The 9116-nt window shown below is 32.5% G+C and overlaps 1 long non-coding RNA gene across 1 annotated transcript; it reads right to left on the minus strand.

Moving 5' to 3' along the window:
• Positions 1-634: 634 nt before the first annotated feature.
• Positions 635-5341, minus strand: LOC112009969 (uncharacterized). Its single transcript, XR_002882720.2, has 4 exons — positions 5085-5341; positions 3739-3799; positions 1331-2436; positions 635-958 (listed from the first exon to the last, which is right to left on the minus strand). It is a non-coding gene; the product is annotated as an uncharacterized LOC112009969 (long non-coding RNA).
• Between the last annotated feature and the right edge of the window lie 3775 nt (positions 5342-9116).

The raw sequence follows: 9116 nt of genomic DNA on the forward strand, positions 1-9116 counted from the left end.
CTCATCAATATTAACTAATAACAATATGTTACTTAAAATTTATTGTGAAAATATTGTGGTAACATTTCTCAATTAAGATTTTTTATTCTTTATATTATTTCTTCTTTCTCTCATTTCATTTGATCCATACATTTCATTTCTTTTTTTCTTTTCATTTTTCTTGTTTTTCTCCTCCCACACGTTGCCCTGTCTCTATCCCCACCCCCCTTCTTTTATTTTCTTTTTCTCCCTCATTCAAGAACATTCCAACAGTTTTCTCTTTGAGCCGTGTGTCGAGGGGTGGCACAACCCATCATCAGTAGTACCCTCTCTCGGTTTTCTCTTTGAGCTCTCTCTCTCTCACTCACTCTCTCTCTCTCTCTCTCTCTCTCTCTCTCATTGATTTCAGAACATTTGTCCCCAACGCAATCCATATGGGTCATCTTCATCCCAAAGTAGTTGGCCTAACTTGGAGCCGTCGCTCATCTTCTTCAACAACGCAGTCTAGATGGGTCAGATGGCTTCTGTCTTCTGTCCTTTTTTTTTCTTTTATTGTTATGATTTGATTAATTTTAAATTGGTATAGCCAAGGACTCAAAATAAATTGGCCATATGTCAATGTCAATGTCAATGTCAACATATACTGTCCATATTTAATATTTAGCCAAAGACTCAAAATAAATTGGCCATATGTCATTGCCTATTGCCTAATATTATATATTGTCTATGTATAGGCCACTTTCAAAGCTCAAAATAAAAGCCCATATCTATATGTAGACCACTGTCAACTAGTGTCTAATAGCAAAAAGTGTACATATTAATATGTCAAGTTGTTGTTAAAATAGAAACTAACAAAACCCTATGTCATCATCAATACCACCCGTCCAAAGATCAAAGAGCAATCTTTAACCATCAACTTCACTAGGTGTTGCTGTGGACATGTCTAGTTATGATGTTAATGTAGCATCACTCACGAGTTCTACAAACAAAAATGAAAAAAACATAAAAGTCACTTGTACAATAAAACAATAAATATGTCAAGAATCTAAGACATTCAGTTGTTTTTAATAAAGAAAGAAGTAGACATGCAAAATGTACAATAAAACAATAAATATGCCAAGAATCCAAGGCATTCATTTTTTATTTTATTTTATTTTATTTATTTTAATAAAGAAAGAAATAGACATGTAGAATGTACAATAAAACAATAAATATGCCAAGAATCCAAGACATTCAGTTTTTTTTTTAAAATATTATTTATTAAAGAAAGAAATAGACATGCAGAATATTTTTTAATAAATAAAGAAATACAAATTCGTATTTTTTTTAATATAACAAATAATAGTCATACTTTCATCAAGCTTTTCAAACTCCTCAACATCATCCATGGCAGTATGAAGGCTGATTGGAGCCAATGAAGAACGAAGCTAGTTTTGACCATAAATGAGGGCTTCCACCATAAGTAAAGACAATGAACTCCGGCCATAGTGGATATCTGAATTGCAAGAACATGTCATGAAACTCTTGAAAGCTTACGGTATTGTGGAGAATTAACCTTCCACCAAGCCAAAATATCAAAATTCTCATACAAGACATCTTCACAACTCTGTAACAAGTATTTATCAACCTCTGATTTGGTATTTGAAGAATCAATACCCTTCAAGTGCTTCTTAAATCCCATCATCCTCATTGCCTTCACATCAACCACACTAGAATCATCTCCCTCCATTGATCTGCTTGGTTTTTGGCCTTAGGCTTGTGCAGCAACACTAGCACTACTACTCCCCACTTGATTTTGAGCATAAGCATTATACAAATCCACAAAAACAGCCTTTACTATTTTTGACATATCAATAGCCTTTTGGTTCTCACACAAAGTACCAAAATAGTACTCAAGATACCTCAACTTGTATCGAGGATTAAGAACTAACCCTACATACAACAAGTAATTCATATTATCAAAGTTCCCCCAATACTTTTCAAATTTGTTCTTCATGTAATCAGCCATTTTTCTCAACAAATAACTATCTTTTTCATACTCTAAGTCAATTGTGTTGTCATGTCCCAAACTTGATACTTGGATTTGTGACCATAACCGGCATACTAATATCAAGCTTAAACCTGACATTAACAAGTACCAACTAAACTTTTCACAAAAGCTTCCCTCTATCTTTTCATTCTTGTTTCTTTACTTTTCGATATAACTTATTACTTGATATTCAGAGCATCTACACTGTACTCAAGAATAACATAATCCATCAATCATTCAATATTCACACTTTCAGATAATACATCTCTTAATACTTTAAGATACACAACTTTCATTAGATCCTAAAATACACCACTACAAATCTAAACATGAAATTGCTAATTTAGGATCTATATATATATAAACTAAAACCAACTCCTTTCAAAACTCGACTAAGGCTCCCTTTGCTCCAAAATTAAACCTGTTGACTGAAAGAGTGGAAAGGGTGAGCTACACAGCTCAGTAAGGGTCAGATACATAAGAATTTAATAAAAATGTATGTAAATCAAATCATTTCATTTTATAAATATTCACATCGGAGAACATCTTTTCATGCATAGTATTTTATACTATTTATAATAATAAGTTATATGCTCTTTGGAGGAAAATAATTTTTCTCCCTTTTCTTATTAGAATAATATTACCAAAACCTTTCGGATTGAATTTCTTTCATTTCTTACAAAGTCACCAAATATAATATTGATTGTTTAAAATCATATACATACACACACACATATATATATATATATTCTCGTTACAAAGTAATCATTTTAACTTAAATCAGATAATTTGTAACTTTGTCTTAAACTGGAAACATCTTGACGAATAAGAAGACTTTTTTTTTATAAACTTCTTCTCGTAAAATATTATAACTTTCATAGTCATAAAACTTAACATTTCATAAAGAACAAATATCTAATAACTTTTTAACATAAACTCGTACTTTCATTAGAAGCTTTATCTTTATAGAACACTAAAACCTTTTCATCAGATTCTTTATCTTTAAAGTACAGCAGAACTTCAAAAACTTTTATCTTTAAAGAATAGCTTTTCGTTTCATCATAAACTTCTTTTTTCCATGAGAGTTTTTAACTTTTCACAATGCATTTAAACAAAATCTTCTCTCATGATTAATAACATAATATAGTTGTTCACAAATAACATATTGGTTAGTCCATATTTGATAAATCTATACTTATTTAGGTGGCTTCTAGCATTATTGTGCTAGGCATCCAGCATTCCCCATAATGCCAGGTATTCTCGGGATCACATCATAATATATATTTTCAACCATAGAAGTAGGTTGGCATCGTCCATAAGTTGGCCGTTACCAACAAGGGCAGGTACAGCTGAGCTAGTCCCACTTTTAATGGTCAATCAAATAATATTTTCCATGGAAAGCCAGTAATTAACCCCTATTGGCAGAGATTAGATCACCAAAGGACATAACCCGAAAACATTTCATACTTATACATCATACTAAAATTCATAGTTTACATAACATTTCACAACAATAGCATTTCCATTATTTTCTTTAAACATCATGTTCGTAGAATTAATAATAGCATCAATATGCTTAAATAATATACATAGGGTTTCGAAGGCTCACGAACATATCTTTGTTTGAAATATGATTATATGTCATATCTCTAATCAAAAACATTTTAATACATAATATACTTTAAAATAACCTCATGACTTACCAAATGCCCATATAACTTATTCCTTACCTGAAAGCAGAGGAATCGAGAGCCTATAGTCGAAAGAGCTTAGACCTAGGGCTGGTAACACCTAAACCAAATATCAAAGCTTATTACTATCAATTATTCCTTATCATAAACTTACACATTCATCTCAAGCCTATCTCTTAAAATCAAGGAAATCCTAATCCCACCTCATTGAGGTTCCCACAAACATATTATGCACACATCAACAAATGATATACCAAACAAAAGAAAAACCATCATTCTCATATTTATATCATATCTCCAAAGGAGCAAACTTCATTTAAAAATGTGTTTGAGATTAAGGCAATAATGCATGCATAAACATAAACTCTTTTAAGCATGGTCATGTAACAATATACACTTTTAGGACAGCATACGATATGTTGAACAAAACAACTTCATAAATACAACTGTCGAATAGTTTAGAACCCCTCCTTTGAGTACTAAACCTTGAACCAAATTATACAAAATTAATCTATGATCCAAACATATCAAATGATGAATATATTAATTTATAGCTCAAAACATTCACCCTAACTTTAGAATTAAATCCTCAAAGTCAGAGTTATCATTTACTGTTTATTGTTCATTTCAGCAACATATGCCTCATTTGTAAAATGCAAATGGGCTATCTAAACACATCCAATCTTCATGAAATTTTACAGAGCAGCTCCTTTAGATTTATAGTAAATATCATATCAATTTCGGAGTCAAATCATGAAACCATGATTTACTAAAAATCATATAAGACAACATGTTCAAATCTATTCTGACAGAATTTCATGCAACTTAGAAATTAAACCATTATTTTTATATTGATCCAAATGCTGTCAGACCACTTCCATTAAAACCATATGTGTCTTAACATTCATAAGAACTACTCCTAGCATCCTAACTCACTGTATAATATTTAATACATAATTTATCATGCATAAACACAGAATCTGTCACAAAGGCAACTTTGAAACATTTTCTTGTAAAATCATAAAATAATTGCAAATAGTCTTATTATCATATGGGGATTTTTATACACTCATTAGACATGTTAGAAAACACTTATATATAGTCATTTAATCATTTAGAGCAAAATTAAATACAACAAAAATCCCAGTAGTAATATAAAAATTACTCATCCTAACTTTTTCTTACTTACTTAATCATGTACAATCATTAATTAGTAAAAACCCAAATCTACCTTCAACAAACCATCAACACAGTTTCAAAGCTTCTTAAAACACTATATATATATGGACTTACAAGTTTCCTAATTTTACAATCCACAAATACCATTATTAAAAATTCCTTGAAGAAATCATGGATTCTAAGATGAGAGTAGCTAAAACCCTTACCAAGTTTCTAGTTCTTGAGGGGAAGATAGAAATAGAATCACTCTTGCATGAAAGGATTTCCCTTTCCTAGTGGCTGAACCTGAAAGTATGAGAGGCAGAGAGCTTGAGAGAGTTTTTGAGCTTCAGTTTCTTTGAAAGAGTATGAAGAAGAAATTATATGGAGCTTTATTTTCCTTTTGAGGTGTTGACCCGTGGGTTTGAGAGAAAAGACTCAAGAGAGCTTCTAGCTCTTTCCTTAAGAGAAAAGAGAGCAAAGTGAGGTGAGAATTCTGATTTATGTGGACCCGAGGGAAATAGAGAGGTAAAAAGCTTCTTGGATGTTCTAGTTGCTTGAGAAAGTCAAAGAAGAGATGAGGTGGAGCTTGTTCATTGCATGGCTGGCCAAGTCTTGGTCTTTGGGTTTGTCAACATGCATGAAACTTTGGCATTATGTGTTGAATTTCCTTTGGTTGCATGTATGGGTGGAATTTCGACTATAACAACTCATGTATCACACCTAATTAAAACACCAACTATGTATGTAATAACTTAAACTAATTAATATAGTTTTGTACATACTTAATTAGTATATATATTCATAATACAACTAGCCATTCTATTATTTATAATCTTTACAATTCTTATCCAAAGGCATTATAAAATAATATGTTTATTAAATACTCTTCTATTAATTATAGAAAGAAATTGGCTTAAAATAATAATTAACCACTCAAACACATAGTTTAACTATAAAGTTGGGTCGGGGTGTTACAGTGTCATGAATTGACATGAGCTCCAAAACGAAAGAATTGCTAGTGAAATAATTAGCACCCGAAAATAGCAAGTTTGCTTCATAAAATTTTTTAAGAAATTTCAAAAAGATCCTAATCTTTTCCCAATCCACTTCATCCATTCCCCAAGCAACCTCATGTCTATCATTTCCTTCTTCCTTTGCCTCCTCTCTAATTATCCTAAGATAATTTGGATCTTCTTCCTCCAATCTCTCAAAAGCCTTTTGATACTTCTCGGCCTTCTCCAACATAATATAGGTGTAGTTCCACCTAGTGGGCACATCTAAGCACAATTGACTTTTAAAGTCAACTTTCTCCTTCTCCGCACATAACTTAAATGTTCTTTGTCTTTGTGGAGATGATCTCACATATCGCATAGATTTCCACACCTTCACTATTGTCTCATCCATTTCAATTAACCTTTCACGAACAATTAAATTGATCAAGATATGAGCACTACACCTCGCATGCAAGTATTTATGCCCTAAAATTGTTTTCTTCCTATGCCTAGTCTTTTTTTGAATAAAAGAAACCAGCTCACTATTAGAGGCAGCATTATTAACTGTAATAGTTAGAATCTTGTCTATCCCCCAATCAAGTAAACATATCTCAACTGCCTTCCCAAGTGTTTCGCCCTTGTGATTTTCCACTAAACGAAAACTAAGAATCCTCTTGTGTATTTTCCAATCACTATCTATAAAATGGGCAGTGAGACACATGTAGTTCAAATTTTGAACGGAAGTCCATGTATATGTGGTAAGGTAGACCTGCTGCTCTCTTAGGGCTTCTTTCAAATTTTGTTTCTCATCTAAAAACACCCTAAAGCAAGTTTTGGCAATTGTTGTGCGGCAAGGGATTAGATTGAATCTAGGTTGGGTAACAAACATAAACTTCCTAAAACCAAAACCCTCCACAAACCTAAAAGACAGCTCATCTAGAATAATCATCTCTGCCAATGCTTTCTTACATTCCTCAAAATTAAACACCCAAGACACAAGTTTACCACTACTTTCTCCTTCTTCTTTAGGTTTAAATGCTAGTGTTGATTGGTTTTTATCATCTTCCCTATAAGGATATTTCAAACACTGTGATTGTATGTGAGTTCTGATGGTTATAGTGCCATTCAACTTAGTATCACAAGCATAGGTTGTGCCACAATAGTTACAAGCTGCCCTAGGTTCCCACCCCCTCCCCCCCAATAACAGTGAAATGACCCTAAACAATAGATCTTTTTTTACTGGTATTACCAGCAATTAGTGGGAGTGGGGGTTTGCCTTTGTCTTCATGCACATTGGTTGCCCCTTGACCTGTTTCATTGTCTTGACCTTCTGGGATTCTCTTGTCTCATTCATCTACAATATAAAATAAAACAACAATAAACACACTAATTTAGCAACTATAAAAAGTAAAAAATAAAAAATAAAAATTTTACGCCAAAATGAGTCTAGTCTACAATAATAATAAAAAATACATTAACAATAACACAATAAGTCAGCAACAACAACAAAAACAACAACAAAGAGAAGGTCCCTTCACTCTTCTCTAGTACACAATAACACAACAAGTCAACAAGAAAGAAACCAAAAAAAAAAAAAAAGGAATGAGAAGGACTCTAGTATACAACAACAAGTCAACAATAAACACGTCAATAAGATAATAATAAACACATCAACATCAAGGCAATAATAAACAAATACCCCAACATCACAATCAACTATTAACAAATACACCAATAAGAAAATAACTACTCAACATCATAGTCATAGATTCATAGCATGTTAACAAAAATAAACAAAAATATAGCAACAATAAATAAATAAAAAAACAGCTAACTTTATATATCAGAACTCAAAGGCAATTAGCTAACTTTAATTAAGAAACCAACCAGCACAAGCAGCCAAGCACATGGATTATTGATTTTTTTTCAAAACCCAAACTTTATTTGCATATAAAACTTGAAAAAAAAAAAAAATCTTGATCTTATGTTGTTACTACAAAACAGAGATTCAGTATTTTAAAAACCCTAACTTTATTGATTCAGTATTAAACAAAACCCAAAATACAAAACGAGAAAGGGTTATCAAGATTTTCAAAGAGCACATGAGACAAAGGCAATCAGCTAACTTTAATAAAGAAACCAACCAACAAAAGCAGCCAAGCATATGGGTTATCAATTTTTTCAAAACCCTAACTTTATTTGCATGTATAAGTTTAAAAAATATACATCTTGATCTTATGTTATTACTACAAAACAGAGATTCACTATTTTCAAAGCCCTAACTTTATTGATTCAGTATTAAACAAAACCCAAAACACAAAACAAAGGGAGGGTATTGAGATCTTAAAAAGAGACTCACCGTGAGATCAGAGATGAGAAGCTGATGATGAAGCCAGTGTGGGGAGGGTGGCGTGTGGAGGCTACGGCAGAGGCAGATTTGGCGTAAGAGGGAGTGTGGAGTGGAGTGTGAGAGTGAAAAGTGTGAGGTATGTAGGGTAGGGTTTCTAACTTTTGCTTTTATAGTCTAATTAGTTTTAGTTTAATTAGTTTTTTTTTTTTTTTGAGAAACAGTTTAGTTTAATTAGATATTTACTTAGTTTATTTTATTATTATTATTATTTTTTTTTTTTTTTTTTTGAGAAAGAAACCATATTCATTTAATTATAATAATAACGAATCCTGATACAAGGCTTCCAAAGCAGGTGGGGGAGAATCCTCCAACCAATACAAGTCAGATTCTAAATTTCTAGTATGCTGCGCAAGAACATGCGCTACCCTATTACCACCCCTCCTAATCTTGCTAGTTTTAACCCATTGTAAACCAGCCATTAAATGGCGGATATCATCAACCACATTTCCTAGGAATGAATAGTTAGCCACATTTGAAGAAATAGCTTGCATTACATTGGTGTTATCTCCCTCAATCATTATGCTAGTGAAACCAGCATCCACAGCAAATTCAAGAGATTTTCTACACGCCAAAAGTTTAGCCTCCTCACTTGTTTCAATCCTCGGCCCAATAGCAGACATACTGGCCATAACTTCACCCCTTTCATTTCGAATTATTGCTCCTATACTAGATTTCTCCATTCCTAAAAAAACTATTGCATCAAGGTTTAGCTTATATACCATTGATGGAGGTGGCTGCCACACTTCACCACTTGGTTGCTCCATTGGACTCACTGCTAATTGTACTTGAGCTTGCTTAAATTCCTGCAAAAACTCCTCAACTCTCTTGTTCAGACTGGTTGGGTTTTTCAGCTG

This window comes from Quercus suber, unplaced genomic scaffold (genome assembly GCF_002906115.3).
Source record: "Quercus suber isolate HL8 unplaced genomic scaffold, Cork oak 2.0 scaffold_697, whole genome shotgun sequence".
NCBI lineage: Eukaryota > Viridiplantae > Streptophyta > Magnoliopsida > Fagales > Fagaceae > Quercus > Quercus suber.